Genomic DNA, 17,149 nt, shown 5'->3' on the forward strand with positions numbered 1-17,149 from the left:
GGAGGGGGGGATTTGTTTTTTTTGTGATGATCATACACCACAGAATAAGTTGTTTTCAACTGATTGAAAGATGACTAAACCAGAAGAGTCACCCTGAGTAATCCTGGACAAGTTGTCTGTGTGTAATGAAGAAAATTATATCTATTGATATGGACTGTCTTGTAATTTTTCTTGCTGTCCTTTAAGTTGGTGAAGTTAATAACGTGTTATCGTTTTCTATACTGGTAATGTGATTTTATTTTTTTTAATTAGATCTCCATTCACACATTCATCCACCAAACAGGAAGAAGAGGATGTTTTTAAACTCTAAGGTATCACAAATGTACTGAAATCAAAACAATAAATCTTCCTTGGGCTTAGGCAAAGTGAAATATTTTATTTTTCCCTTATTATTTATCTGCTTTTCAGAAGACAGCAGGCATTTGCAACAGGTTCCTAAAGATACCAGAAAGAAAAAGTAATTGATTGAATTATAAATGATACTTTTCTGAAGTATAAAGTGCTCATAAGATGTAGAGATATGACAGAGAAAGAAGAGAAACAAAGCAGAAGCACGAAGAAATGAAATGGTTGCTCTGAAAGCTGTAGTGAAAAAAAAAAAAACAAAATAAAAAACCCAACAAACAAAACCTAGAATTTTAAGGCAGCATTGCCAGGAAAAAGCAATTTAGATGAGCAGAAGAGGAATGTCTTGGTATGTTGTACAACTATAAAATTAAATACTGCTAAAATGAAAACCAGCCAAACAAGTGTGACAGCATAACATGATGTTGAGATATCTTTTTGCTGAAATATGAAAATATATTTCGAAGGGAATCTCAGAAGGAAAAGGCTTGGAAGGGAATCCTTAATTCTCTGCATGGGAATTATTAGAGGAATCTTATTGATAGTGAAGGGGTACCCAATGGGCCATGAAATTATTAATGGAAAATTATTTAAAAAATGAATAGTTTATGTCTCATAGCGATTGAAATCTTCTGTGTGTCTTTCTGCTTTTTATTCTGTTATTAAGTAGAAAATCTTCATTTTCTTGCATTTCATTGTAAAGAGTGCTGTATACAGATAACTAACTTTGAATGAAAAATACTCATCTGTAGAAACATTCTTAATATTTAGTTATCTGACAACAGGTCTTCTGTAAATTGAACATCTTGTTTGCTAATACAGGGATAACATGAAAATGAAACGGTTTTCCATCCCAAAATCTAGTATTTTTTTTGTGCCTGGAAGCAGTCAGCAAGTTCTGTCAAAGGTTCATCTTCTACAATTGTAGAAAAAAATGTTTTACTGAAGTTCAAGAGAGCTTGTAAGGATCAAATGATACTACTGCTAGAGGAACCATATGCTTTAGATCCACTTCCATTAATTCTTAGTCTGTCCTACTTCTCACTTATTTTAGAAAAAAATTCAACTCCTGCTATCTTTTAAACCTGGCTAACTTGTTTCCCCTTCAAAAGTTCATCTTCTTTACTCTCTTTTTCTTATATTTTTCTCAAGTCTTTTTGGCTTCCACTGGTTTCTCTCTTATCAGGTAGATGGTTTATTGACATTAATAACAATGTTTACTCTCGCAAGAGGAATGCCTCCTCCTGGACATATTTCTCTCTTCCCTTCAGGACCTCCATGTCCTGTGGGTGTTGGAACATTATTTTTCTTCTAACCACTGCTCTCTATGTTTCAGGAAAGGAAGAAGAGTGGATACAGCTTTGGGTAATTAAAGTCTGCCATTATCTACCCACTTCCAATGTTGTAATCCCAGAGCCTTACCCCAAAAAAACATTTGCTGCAGTGAAAACTTTCCATAACTGAATAAAAACTGCTGAGTAGGGAGTGGAAGAATATAAGCAGAGATCTCTGAAAAAATTTTGTTCAAATGCAGAGAGAACATCCATGCCCTTTGATAATGGAGAGTCATTTTTAGACCTGTGTTCCTCTGATTTGGAATAGTACTTTCATTTTCAAAACCTCAGGATGTTCTCTGCTACATTTTTATTGCAAGGGCAGCTGAGGTAGTCTGAAGCTAATACAGATGATATAGGTGACAGATTTACCTAATGTTGTAGATAAAAAAATCCATTCAGCAAATTCAGGATCACAGTTTATTAACCTTGCTTTTGGCATGCTGAGACGGCACTCTGCAATATGCCATTCATTTCAAAAGAAGAGAGTTGAATCCATGGTTTGTTGAAGTCTGGAAAGCCATTGCTTATCAGAAAGAAGATAATTTTTTTTGTAAGGAATTATTTATTATTATATTAATTATCAGGAGTTGAGAAATAATTATTTAAAAATCACATTATTAGGCCACATAAATCTTTAGTGTAATTTTGTTATACCAATGGAAAGATATCTGAAACACATTTGGCTACAATGTTCAATATTTCAATATAATTGCAGAAAAAGTTTAGTTTTACACAGTTTTAAAATAAGTAATTTTAAATAAATATTTTTCTTAGTTTCTGTATAGTCTTTTAAATTAGATGCTTAAATTAGGAATCTAATTTTTTATAATGAAGGGGTAGATGTGAGCTCTGGATTGAGATATTCTGAATCACCTTTGGAGCCTTACAGACCATATTAGTTCAACTATTGAAATTAGTCTGATAGTCTCATCCCTCCTTCTACTTGTTTTCCCTTTCCTCCTGTTGCATAAAAATGCCTCTATCTTCCTTCAGCTCTTGCCCTTACACTTTACTCTCAGTATAATTCACCTATTCTACCAAAACTTCTTTCTTTATAAACTTTTTAATTAAAGGCAGGTAAAGATCAAAAAGTATATATCTTTTTAATATACATCTTTTGATAGTCATTCAATTTGGTTAATACTGCAGTGACACTTCGTGGGCAGAAAGAAGAATAAAAGAATACAATATTTAAAAGCAAGTAGTAAATCACAAACTTTGTCAGTCTCTCTGGAATAATTATTCACTTGTTGACTCCTTTGGAGGTCGTAGTGGTTTTCAGACAAGGTGATGACTCTTTGAGGAGATGTGTATTAATACCTTCTGGGAGTGTTGATGCCCATTCCATTTCAGACTGTCTGTTACAAAGTCTTTCTTCCTAGATAAGAAAAGAGAAACCAAGTCAGCTTTTCTGCTCAGGATACTTGAGACTAAAGAATTACCAGGGTCTGATATGGCAAAAATAAGCTTAGTCTGTCCTATTTCTGTAAAAAAGACACAGTGTTAAAAAGAAAAAGGAAAAAAAATAGACCTTATATAGCAAATACAAAAGTATTGTGGCTTTATTTTTGTTACTGTTGAGACGATGAAGAGAAAATAAAAAATAAAGTGAACAGAAGGTGGCAATGAATACTGAAGATTGAAAGTGTCATAGAAGAACAGCTGCAGTTTGTTGAAAGTTCATATGGGTGTTATTGTTTAGGATCAGTAATACAGTATAATAATAACTTACATCTGGATCTGTGGAAGGTTTTGTGATTCTAATTCTCATTGAAATTCAGAGAGGGATGTGTAACATTCATGTTCTCTATTTTAACACAGATTTTTTTGAGTCTTGGTAGCAAAGTCATGGACTTTATTTTCATTTTGTGAAAATAGCCTGGTGCTCAATAAAAGAACCAGCTATTATTATAATAAACATTTAGAAATAAATTGTAAATAAGGACTTCTAGGAGCTATGGCAGATTATCCCTGCTGTGGAAATACTGCTTCTATTAACTTCAAGTGATTATTATCGCTGTGCAAAACACAACAATCCTAAATGGCTGGGATTTCTAAAGATCATGCTCTCTTCTCCTCTGAGCTCTGTTGAGGAAACGTTTTAAAAATGGGGAGAAATAGAGCTTACAGAAAGGACAGGACATGAATTCGAATCCTGACGGGTAGACATTAAGAGAAACTGTATGCTCTAAGTGAGAATAAGACATTTTGTTATAATTAATATTAAGTTGAGAAACTTCAACAGTTCATGTGAAATAGGATTTTTTTAAGTAAAAAAGGTACGTCATGTGCTAGTCTTGCTTTCCCACCCTGACAACATTATCCAGGTAACAGAACTGCACTGTAAGGGATATATTCAGCTTCCAGGTGGAAGAAGTAAGGAATTTTGATGCACTTTAGATCACTGTTATGTGCAACTATTTATGATGAGGGATTTTGAAACATCAGCTAGGGTGGTTGAGTCAGTGGTTCTATTTAGAAACTTATTATTTGCTGAATGCATAAACCTTTCCAAAAGACCCAAACCTTTGCCTTGCTTCTCCCTTACTCTGTCTGTGAACAAGCAACAGACAGTGAGAAGACAGCAACACATTCAGGCTGTATTTATGCAGGGAAATAGTAATAATGGCAGAGGTCAGAGAACACAAAGTCCTAAGCCGGAGCAAGGCTGCCACGCTCTGTTGTGCGGTTCAAAAGAGAATAAAATGATCCAAGGGCCCAATTTTACAGTGGTTCCTGATTCAATAATAAGTGACGATTCCAGCTGTTTTACTAATAGACCTGAGCAGTTTTGAGCCTCAAAAGACAAATAGGAGGAAGGTATGGATTTACCTGGGGAGAAGTTGATTTATGGCTTTTAGGTTCCTCTGCCAGTTAGGAGGAGTGGTCATGCCTTGCCACTAGCCCCAAGTGCCCTTTATCTTGCAGTCAGGTAATAGTAGCATCTTCCTCTGAGAAGGAAGATGGAGTTTTGTTAAAGGAGAGAGCTCCTCTTGGCTAAATAAGTTAAAATAATTGTTAAGATTTTGCCTTCTCAACCCATCAGTTTGGGGGAATGAATCAGCTACAAAGTAGAAATGGAAAAGGCAACATCACAAAAGGTGATTATTTCCTTAAAACAGGAAGAAGTAGGAGTGTTATTCAAGATTCATATTGTCAAAAACTTAGTCTGTAAAGCACTGTGAATTCTAACTGTAATAATTTCTGTTGAGTTACAGTTTATAATTGCTTAAAAATTACTCTTTTTAGAAAAAGGACAGAAAAGGGGAATATATTTTAATTGTTAACAAGCTGATTTATCTGATGATCCCAGTGATTTTTACTTTTTTTATTTCCCTTGACAAATGCTTTCTGAGTGGAATTCTACAAAAATGTGAAATTTTTTTGTGTTTCATTGCTGAAAAGGAGAAAAACAAGTGGATTAAATGTACTGTTCTAACTGAAAATAAATGTTGTGAGAAAATTTCTGATTGAATAGACACTGGCATTTTTTAAAGATTTCTGAAGATTTATGTTTATGTTGGTACTATTTAGGATTCAGATATTTTTTCTCTTTTATTAATCATTCGAAATTTTAGGAGACTGGTTGAGAAACTTCATTGTGAAGTAGCCTTGAAGGGCAAGGGAGTCCAGGAAGGTTAGATGTTCTTTAAGAAAGAAGTCTTAAAGATGTAGGAACAGGCCGTCCTTATGTGCCAAAAGATGAGCTGGTGGGGTTGAAGACTGATCTGGCTGAACAGAGAGTTTTTTCTGGAATTCAGGGAGAAAAAGGGAGCTTTTCACCTCTAGAAAAAGGAGCAGGCAACTCAGGAGGACTACAAGGACATTGTAAGGTTCTGCAGGGACAAAATTAGAAGACCCAAAGCCCAGATGGAATTTAATCCGGCCAGTGCTGTAAAAGACAATAAAAAGTGATTTTACAAATACATCAGCAACAAAAGAAGGGCTAAGGAAAATTTCCATCATTTATTGCATGTGGGGGCAAACAAAGGATGAGAAAAAGGTTGAGGTACTTAATGTCTTCTTTGCCTCACTCTTTAACAGTAAAACCAGTTGTTTTCCTGCTACTCAGTCCCAAGAGTTGGAAGACAGACAAGGAGCAGATTGAAGCCCCCATAATAGGAAGGAACAGTCTGCTACACCTAGAACATCACAGGTCCGTGGAGCTGGATGGGATCCATTCAAAGGTACTGAAGGAGATAGTGGAGAAGCTCATCAAACAACTTTCAATTATTTACCATCAGTCCTGGTCAGCTAGGGAGGTTGCAGTTGACTGGAAGCTGACAAATGTGATTCTAATCTACAAGAAGAGCCAGAAGGAGGATGTGGGGAACTACAGGCCTGCCAGTCTGACCTTGGTGCCAGGGGAGGTCATGGAGCAGATCGTCTCAAGTGCCACCATGCAACACGTACAGATCGGGTCATAGGTTTGTGTAAGGCAGGTCCTGGCTGACCAACCTGATCTCCTTTTATGACAAAGTGACCTGCCTAGTGGTTGAGGGAAAGACTGTGGGTGTTGTGTACTTGAGCCTTAGACTTCGTTTCACAGAATATTCTTCTGAGAAACTGGCTGCTTATAGCTTGGATGGGTGTGCTGTTCTCTGGGGGAAAACTGACTGGATGACTGGGCCCAAATAGTGGTTGTAAAATGGAGTTAAATCCAGTTGGTGGTCTCTCAGAAGTAGTGTTACCCAGGGCTCAGTATTGAGACCAGTCCTGTTTAATATCTGTATGGATGATCTGGACAAGCGGATCGAGTCCACCCTCAATAATGTCTCAGATCACCAAGTTGTGATAATATTGATCAGCTTGGTGGGCAGGAAGGCTCTACAGAGGGATCTGGACAGGCTGCATTGATGGGCTGTGGCCAATTGTATGAGGTTCAACAAGGTGAAGTGCCAGGTCCTGCACTTAGGCCACTGCAACCCCATACAGTGTTACAGGATTGGGGAAGAGTGTTTGGGAAGATGCCCAACGGAAAAGGACCCAGTTGGTGAACAGTCAGCTGAATATGAGCCAACAGTGTGCCTAGATGGCCAAGAAGGTCAATGGCATCCTGTATCAACAACAGTGTGGTCAGTGGGATCAGGGAAGATATCATCCCCCTGTATTTGACGCCGGTGAGGCCGCACCTCAAATCCTGTGTTCAGGTTTGGGCCCCTCACTCCAAGACAGGGATTGAGGTGCTGGAGCATGTCCAGGGAAAGGTAATGAAGCTGGTGAAGGGTCTGGAGCACAAGTCTGATGAGGAGTGGTGTAGGGAGCTGGGGTCATTTGGCCTGGAGAAAAGGAGTCTCGCAGCAGACTTTATTGCTCTCTACAACTACCTGAGAGGAGGTTGTAGCCAGGTGGGGGTCGGGCTCTTCTCCCAGGTAACAAATGACAGGATGAGAGGAAATGACCTGAAGTTGCACCAGGGTAGGTTTAGATAAGATATTAAGAAAAATTTCTTTATGAAAGAGTTGTTGAGCATTGAAACGGGCTGCTCAGGGAAATGGTGGAGCCACCATCCCTGGAACTGTTCAAAAAAGGTTATATAAAAAAAGGTGTGGACATGGCACTTGAGGATGTGGTTTAGTGGTCAGCATGATGGTGGTAATAGGCTAATGGTTGGACTTGATGATCTTAGAGGCCTTTTCCAACCTTAAAGATTCTATGATTCAATGAATTCATTTGAATATGGCAGTATGAATTTGCTATTATTTCTGGCAGTAGAATATACACTATTGGTGATTTTTTCCTAGCAATATTTTCATATCAGTAAAAGACCTATTATATGAAATGATAAGGGAAAATTACCAGAGGGGTTGAAAACCCTCAGAAGCACTGCAAAAGTAGTTCAACAGAGATCCTTTCAGCTGGAGAAGGAGAATGGAAGACCCTAAAAAGCAACTCTGTGTGTGTGTGTGCGCGCCTGATTGAGTCAAACAAAGAAATCAATGGACTTAACCTAAGGTGTGAATTTAGCTCATTGTATTCCAGATTCTCAACATAAATAAGTACAGAGGAATGTGGTGTATCCTGGCCTAAAACTGCAAGCTATGACCCCGGGTTATGGAAAAGATGAAGAGCACCTTGAAAAACTCAGCAGGAAAGTGTGTCAGTGCTGCGAATATTCAAGAGGAAGAGCATGCAGCAGAAGGAAGAGAGTACAGAAGGATAAAATTGTCATTACACCTTACTTTAGTCACCAGTGGTGCTTCTCTGAGTCCCTGCTGTCGCATGACATAGCCAACTATTGCTTCAAAGTAGGGATTTCACGGGTAGCAGGAGTTTCTAGGCATGGAAAAAGAAGAGATGCTCTTGCCCAAGAAATGGGAATAGTGTTTTTCTGCCAAAATACAGTCAGTGTTGGAATAAAGTTATGGCAGAGATGAAAGGAAAATGTGTGTTTTACGATTGGCCAACACCTCAAACAGATATTTTAGCAATAGGCCAGAATATGTGAAAGATTGTAGAAAGATGAGTTTCAGAGACATTTTTCACATTGAAGTGGGAAAGTGAGAAAATAGAATTAGACAGGCATTGATAGGCTTTTATATAGATGGGAATCTATCAATCTATTGGCTTTGACCCAGTAAATACAGCATGTTCAGGACTACTCATTATAAACTCTGATTGATAACTTTATGACTGTCAAATATCTCTCTAGGAAACAAAGTATAGGTGAATTTTAAATGGAGAGATTATGGTATCCTCATATAGATTATTGAGAATTTTATTCTTCAAGGAGTTAGACTGATTTTTATGGCATTTTTTCTCCAGAGCAGATGAAAGGTGTATTTACATCTATGCTAGTAGATCTATTTTATATCATGAGACTGTAAAGCAATAATGTAATTGAAATATGGGTAAAATTGCAATCTGTTTTGATTTAAATTAAATCAATATTTATAGAAATTAATCAGAGTAATACCACTCTTAATAGGAAGTAAGCATTAAAGTTAGTGCTTTTGTCAATATAACTATAATGCTTCAAACTCACAAATTAGATTATGTTAGATTATACCTTTCAAGAGTCTACCTTAGTTAAGAGACAGCAAACAGGAGAAGAGACTTTTGCTCCTGGTCTTGTGTCTAATCTCGGAGGTTGTTAGTAGTCTGGGCTTCTTTAATGAGCTTTACTCAATATTTTATCAACTATCTTTCTAGAAAGCTGGTAGGCATAACTGTTTCTTTTTGGTCTAGGTTCACTTTGCATGTTTGTACTCATAGGGACTAACCAGGTAGAAACATGCAGGTGGTGAGGAGACAAACTTTATCCCTTCTTCCTTTCCTCATCTTTCTCTCCCATACCACAACCTTGAAAATCCTATTTTCTTCTTAGCAAATTTTATTTTACTTCTGCCTGTAGCTAATCATTGCATTAAGTTTGTTATTGGCCAAATGATGAATGATTTATCTTCGGATATTTTTCCCTGTGTTGTGAGGATTAGGCATAAATTGATGAAACCCCTTTTAGACCACACCAGCTGGTAGATGTTGGTTTTCACCAAACTGTATGCTCAGTCATTAATGAGCAAATAAAGTTTTACATGGTGTCTGCTTTATTTGGGATCCACTTTCTTAATACTATCATAAAAAGTAGAAACATGCATGTGAAAATAATGAGACCAGATCGTACTTGTACTTTGCTAACTTCTTCACACTTCTTTGTGAAAAGGAGCGAATATTCCTTCTCTTGCAAAGAGTTCACAGACAAACAAATGTTGTCCTGGTTGAAAAAGAACCGCTTAAATTAATTGGGGTAAAAATTTCAACAATTTTGCAGCATTCATGAGCTGTATGGGTAAGTCCTATTGCTTTAAATCAAAATAAACCCAAAAGCTTTGTCAGGAACAACTTCTAATTCCCAGATTGGGAGATTTGGTCCATCTAGTCACTGTTTCAGGTGCAAAGTTCTCGTGTCACCTGTATGAATGAATGTGTGTAATTGTAGTCCACCTTATGACATTAGAAAACTATCTTAGAGGCACTGGGGTTTTGATATGTCTGACCACAAGCTGTGCATAGAAAAGATCTTTTTTTCAGAGAGAGGAATGCTTGTAAATACATGACTTTACAGTATTTTAAATATAACGAGGTGAAATGAAATTGTGAGGACTCAAGTTGTTATTGTTCTCTTTAAGAGGTTAGAAATGTTACATGAGTTTGGAACACAAATAAAAGAAGAAAACATAATTATTCGTTAATGATTAATTAAACCTGTGAGCAGGGACAGAACTCTTCATATACCGAATGTTCCTTCACAGGCCAAATTCTGAAGTTCTTGGAACATGTCCCCTACTATAAATTGAAAATCTCATGAAAAGATGCAGGATTTGCTCAGACTTTTCAGGCAAAAGACTCACTTGTTGAATACTGTGGGCTGTGTTGAAACCTGTCAAGTGTTTATGACATGCCATAAAATGAATATATAGTAGTGGATAGCTTTGCTATTTTAGTCGTAGAAAATCTGTTGTTCGTTGCCATAAACTTGCAAAAACTGCTGAAGCTGTGGAAAAATTTCTTTAAAGCTGGTTAGCTGAGCAAAACTTGTAAGTCATAAGTGACGCTTTTGAGTCTGAACTTTCCCTGCAGGTGACCCACAGAAGCATGCAAGTATATGTGTTTTGAACTTTCAGTATGTATCATTGTGGGGTTTTCTTTGGCTTTTTTTTTTTTTTTTTTTTTTTTTTTTTTTGGTTGTTGGTTTTGGGTTGTTTTGTTGGGTTTTTTTTATTTTTCTTTGCTGGTACCTAGGGGTAGTTCATACTTGAAAACAGATCAATGAGTAGAAATGCAAGCTGTAAATTCTGTCAGATTGGTTCTCTATAATATTTAGTGGTTTCAACACAGTAAATGAGATTTCCTTTGAGGTTAGAGCACAGGTGACTTTGAGATGCTAGCAGAGAAAAATTTAAAATGTGGAGCTTTAAAGTATTAAATCTCTCCAACACTTCACATCATGATGCTTGGCTGGAGATGTAGTCTATGAGGAAAACTCTCACCTGGACCATGCTTAAAGGTCTCTCTTTTTTCTACAGGACTGATGAACTTCTGTGATGCAAAATGCATTTCCTAGTCACCCTCATATAAAGTTCATAGTAAGCACATTGCACATCGTGTACAGAAATCCTTGCTGCTTGCCACAGCAGGCAGTCTGAGGTGAACCTCATGGATTTTGTTGGTGATGAACAGATGTAGAATCAAGCTGACACCACGTACACCCTGAAGACATGGCACTGTCAGTCTGACACTTTCAGAAAGGGATAAATTTAGCATACAGCTGAAATATACTCCATATTGTACATACCAGCTATGGACATGAAGCTCAGAAGTGGCCATCTATACAACTGAAGGTAGACTGTTTCCTTTCCAGCTGAATAGTCTGATCATCACTAGTCATTGTAAATGTTTTCATCTTTGCTCACTTTTCTCACAGCTGGAGAACTCAGAGATTGTATAAGGTGTGATGAAAGTTGCTAACATGTATGGAGCTTATTCAGGGTGTAAGAGAACTCGATGTAGGACAAAGGTGGTCTAAATAGTTGCATAAAGACTTGTGTGAGTAGCTTGTGCAGAGCAATATTTGTTGGATTATGTATCTGTGGACCACGGCATGCATGCCAATGCCTTGAAGAACAGAGGAGCCAAGAAAAATATCACCTGTCTCTAGGAAAAGACAGGAATACTTCTAGAGATCTAGAGATGATAAGCATCCCATCTTTTCTTATTCTATTCATTGTAGTGCTTGGTAGATCCTATGGCATAGGTTCGAAATGGTCAGTATGAAGAATTAGGGCAATGGAACTCCTACTTTTCTTTGAAGTTTGCTGCCAAACACCCAGTAAAAAATCCTTGGGCATTGGCAAGCTGATTATGGGGTTTTACTGTGACTTCTGAGATGTGCGGGCCCTGGAATCTGCGGCTGTTTGAACTAGTTCTCCCACTCTTGTGCAGGAAGACATTCTTTCATTAAGGAAGACAAATTTTCCCAAACCCATGAACTGGCATTTAGTACTAATCTTCAGAGGAGATTCTGAGATTGCAGGAAAGAATATGCTGCTGAGGAGTGTTTGTGCTGGGAGCATAATTGTCTCAGACCAGGCCTGTGAATTTCAGGGCTGGAGCATCTGTAATAACTTTTCTTCTGATTAGTTCTGATTCTCCACCTGACGTATAAGAGCTGTCTGCCACTTGTCTTCTTGTCCCTTGATCAGGGAAGAAATACGATAAGATGGATCGCAAATATCTCATGGGTACTGTGGAAGGGCTTGGTTTGGCTCTCTATTTACTTGGTTCTTCCAGGCTCTCAGGGCTGCTCCAAGAGTAATTGGTGAAGTTGGGTCCTGTACAGGCCTCGGATAAAGCACATGCCGGGGTTGTCCTTTGCCCAGCCAACTCTATTTCATCACCAACAAGTCCCTTTGCCTCCTATGGCGGGAGCTAAGGGTGTTACTGCTCCATGAGCTGAACTAACCAGTTGTTCCTTTAGCTTGAGCTAGCAGTCTCACAGGGAACATCCTGGAAAGCACCGTCTTTTGCCACTTCTAAGGGCTGTGATATGACTGGCATGTCCTTTGATTCAAGAGATCTCCCAAAGGGTATCTCTTAGATTCAAGTCTTTTGCCAAGACCTCAGTGTTTTTTAGGAGAAACCATGTCTCTTCTGGTTCCAAACTGAGTGGATGTCCTAGCAGAGACTCTGCTGCACAACTTTCCATTTTTACCACGTATAGGTGGGTATTGACTGGGGAACTGGATATCCACTTATCCTTTTGTGCTCTGCCAGAATTCTAGACTCCCACACCTCACGGACAAGGATTCTAGACTCCCACACCTCACGGACAAGGTAGTCCCCACATTGCTTGCACAGTCTTATCCCATTTTGGACCACAAGTGAAATATTCCTTGAACCCCACAACACTTCCTACACAAAAGGTAATCCCCACACAATCGACATGTGAACGTGGCAGACCTTCTGTCTAAGCCTTTGATCTATGAGCCTCTCTGTCCTCAGCTCCACTCCTGCACACCACTTTTGAAGGTGTCATGGCAGTCTTTCAGACAATTCCCAAATAGCACCTCCACCACGTACTTGTGCTCTGTTAGCTCCATTACTTCTTTTTTCAATGTCTTGGCAGAACATCTTAATGTCACACAAGGATGAAGAAACACGGTGGCCCAGATTGCACCTTGAGTTAATCCCATTGTATGCTGAGGACATAAAGTGGAAAATCCTTCATGGGGCATTGAGCACCTATGCATTGGTAGTGTTTTTCATGAAGTCCTCAGACTTGCAATACTTTTGTGATGAGAGGAGGATCTTGGAGCATGTGAACATTGAACTGGTCTGGCTCCACTTCACCTACTTCCCCCTTAAGGTCTTTCCACTGGGCTGCTGGATTGCCACAGTCATCTTTGAAAGAAAGTGTCTGACCCCATGCTGATTTTGAAAAATATTAATCATGCAGGTAATGTTAGCAGAGATTGGTGCATTATGAGTTGTAAGACAAGGGATTTCCCTACCAGTGGGCCAGATTAATTGTTCCCTTCTCCTCAAAGGCTTATGCTGGTGTCTCCCTCCCATCTCCTCTATATTGCCTGATCTGACGGTGAACGTGCAGGGAGCCTCATTGTGTAAGTGGATTTCCTTATTATGATGTATGAGACCTTATGATGAGATGAGAATGAGATATGTAAAGGCCAACTCCAGAAATACTGGGCATAAACTCCCTTAAAGACCTAATTTCAGACCTGTTCAAGTTCACTGCAAAGATATCAATCAATAAGATTTGCTAAAATGCTATGGAGCTGCCCCTTCAAATTAATGTGTGGAACAAGTCAACAGTCCCGCTGAAACAAATTCATCACAGAATCAGGTTATTGGTCTATGCAAAGGACATGCAAAGGATTGGTCTCTTATCTTTAAATGTACTGTGGCATCTTGATTTATTAATCTCTATCTTTGCCTGGATTTCATAAACCATACTTATGAAAATATGAATAAGTTATCTAAGCCACAAAAAAATTAAACTTTATTTTTTTATCTGACAGTTAGGCCTGCAAAAAACTTGAGTCTGGAAACATTAAACTCACTCATCCTTCAATGCAGTTAGTTCAATTTACCTGTCAATTTGAAACAATTATTTTCCTTGGAGAGTAAAACATTCTTTCCCCCCCCCCCCCTTGACATTCAGTTTAAAAAAAAAAGACAAGATGCTGTTCTCCTTCCATGATTTTTGTGAAAAGGCATTAATGCAAATTAAACTGTAATTTTAACTTACAGCTGTCTTTCAATGCCACTGAAATAGGTAACATCGAAAACACTCCATGGAGTTTAGTTGTGTTGAAATTTTGCATTGTGCATACAATCTGTTTGTTTCACTCTTCATAGCCTGTATACAGTGGATAGTGAGCTAAATATAAAATGTATTAATATTTGTTTTTTCCAAGTCCTTTGCAAACAAAATTATACAATGATTCACAGTATCACCAAAGAGATTTTCAGGACAATTTTAATCATGATTTTAGCCTTATGTTCTGATTTCTAAACAGCTTTTCTAATCTCCCCAAATGTAAAAGATCTATATATATATATATATATAAATGTCACATTTAGCACCAGATTGTGTGCATTGGCTGGGCCAGGCACATATTCAACATTTGTCTATTGGCTTGAATCCAAGAGCTCACTTAAATTACTCATGTGCTTATGACTGGATAAGTGTTTAGTGATTTGGGGCCCAGACAGAGAAGGCTTTCTTTTTCTAGTTCTAAACTTGCAATGTTTGCCTAGTTTTTATAGCTCTGAAAGTTATGTCATGAAATGTAATTTACCCTGTAATTCCTTCCTTTTTTTCCTCAATGGAGCAGGACAGAAAGTGTGGTAAAAAGAACAACATGGTACAGTGACACTAAAATAGCTACAAAAAAAAAATACAGTTTTGCTGGTTAGGACACATATTTGTCACTTTGAAGTGAAAAAGAAGACAAAAAAAAAAGAGGTTATGATCAGATTCTCCCAACTTCTCTGTGTAGAACTGTTTTATTGTAACATGGAAAACCCCAGAGTAACATGGTTTGAATCTTTCAGTTTACCCCATCCATCTATATGCCATCATTAGAAAGCTTTGAGTTGAAAAGAATTTCTGAAGTAGTTCATCAGCATGTTTTTAGTATATTTTAATTTTAAGAAAGTTAAATAAAACTCAGGAACAATTAATAACATCCCCTACCTCCTCTTTCTCTCCTTCTACAGCTCTCCTTATACAGTCAATGCTATTTTTGCATTTTTTCTTCCAATTTATTAAACAGTATAGGCATATTTTAAACTCTCAAAGGGATAAGAGAAATGTAAAGGCTGGAGCTAACTGTGTATCTTGTTATTTGAAAGCCCATATCATATGTTGCTCTCTTTACTATGTCATTCCTTTTTCTACACTATTGCTTTTCAGATAGTTAAGCTTTGAGCCAGAGACATTTACGCCCAGTGTCTTCTTAGAGAGTTACCAGTGTTGAAATTGTCCCCAAACATCTTTGCTTACACACAGGAATAAAGTCCTAATGCTATGTCAAGATGCAAAACAGGAGAAAAGGGATGATGTGACTTTTCTATTGTCAGGTTATAGGAGTTCAACAAAACAAGCAAATGAAAGTCGTCGATGGGCATCTTGCAGTAATTTTTCTCAGCTGAAGAAGAGCAGAGTTTGCTGATGTTCTTTTCCTCAGGGTGACCTTGGCCAAAGGGTTGGTGCTCAGCTGAAATCCCTTCCGTAGAGGGTCCTTTGTCCCCCCAGGGTGAAAGTGTCTCAGTGACAGGACCTGCCATCTTCTGTCATTTCTCTTTTTTTTTTTTTTATTTTGTGAAATTAAATAATATATACGAATGAAATATATAATTCCTCCCTATTCTTGTAGCCATGCTGATAGTTTCCATAGCAACTTGCCTAGAGTTTGAAAGGAGGTGAGCTGCCTGTAGGAAGGGGAAGGCAGAAAGGTGATGGGGCTTGTATTTTTTTTTTTATTTTTTCACTATTTTAGTCATCTCTGTCACCTGAAACACAGTGCAGGAAGTACTGTTAACTCTTCTTAGACTTTTAATTCTCCTCTTTTCCCTCGGGCCTGTAGTGCATGAAAACCTCTTACCCCCTTTCCTTGCCACTTAGGTTCAAGGTGCTGACACTCCACTGGCACCAGTACTCAGGGTGTCCTGGTACCCCTTCCTCTCCTCTTCCTGATCAAACTCCAAAGGGGCTTGAGAGGTCACACTCCAGCTTACAGTGTGTCTGAATGACTTAGGCAACTGCTGACACCAGTGTACCAATACTTGGAGGTTAATCTGTACTTAATGGTAGTTATCTCCTTTGTCCAAAAGTAAAGTAAAGTGAGGAGTGGATGAACAGCAGAAGGGAGGAGCAAGGAGGGCAGTGTTTGAGAAGGACTGCAAGTGTACACAACTGAGATGGCAGAAAATATTTGCCAGATAACAGTATAATTTTAATTCTGCAGCTTAACTTTATTCATATTGGTTAGTCACTGAAGGAAAAAATCGGAATTAAAAAATATGGTCCCTTAAAGAAGAGAGGAAAACACTGCCATGAGTGACTAGGTAACTTACTCCTCCACTGTAATCTACACTGTTCTTTAGGAAAGACTATGAATTCAAAACAGTGATCACTTCACATTTCTGATACACAAACCTTTCCTCTCTGTATAAATTTTGGTTATGAGGGGGTTTTTTCCCTTCCTGCTCATATTAGCTGGGTTTCAATGATGCTAATTTTGAAATTAGAGCTTATGGACTTTGTTTCTAGTTGTGATAGTTTTCACACTAGGCCTTCCTGGAGACCAGCTTGTAACCAGGAAGGAACTAGGAAGGTGACCCAGGAAGTATTCCATGCTATTCCTTTACGTAACCTGGGGTATAAACAAGGATAGGTAAGAGAGCTCGCTCTCTTCTCTTCCGGCGAGGTTTGAGAATAGTAGATCCCTACGTGGTCTTGCTTATCTGAAGTGGAGGCCTGTATCGACTGCTGTTTGCTGCTGCGGGAGGGGAGAGTGCTGGGCCGCGGTCTGGCTGTCCTGCTTTCCTCAAGGGAAGTGGTGAGATTTTGCCAGTTCTTTATTTTGCTGGTTACCGAGTTTTTAGATTGTGTAGACCTGTTTTGTTTCTGTCCCATTTCGTCCCTTTTTTGTCCTTTTTCCTTTCTCCCTTCCCCTCTTCCCCTTTAGGAAGCTATTTGGGGTTTCTGGGGTTATAGGTATATCGTATTTTCACTGTATATATCTGTTTTGTATATAAAATATATATTTTGGCTATAGCTTTGTCTGTTTGGTTTTTTTTTTCCCTCTTTGGGAAACAGGCTCTGTTGTCGAGTTTCGGAGACCTGGCGGGAAGCCAGCTCGAAACTTGCACGCTAGTTTTTAGGTAGAAACTGTCACCCAAATGCACTACTGAAGCTTTCAAAAAAGGTAGATTTTCTA

The sequence above is a fragment of the Pseudopipra pipra genome, chromosome 1 (assembly GCF_036250125.1).
Source record: "Pseudopipra pipra isolate bDixPip1 chromosome 1, bDixPip1.hap1, whole genome shotgun sequence".
Classification (NCBI taxonomy): Eukaryota; Metazoa; Chordata; class Aves; order Passeriformes; family Pipridae; genus Pseudopipra; species Pseudopipra pipra.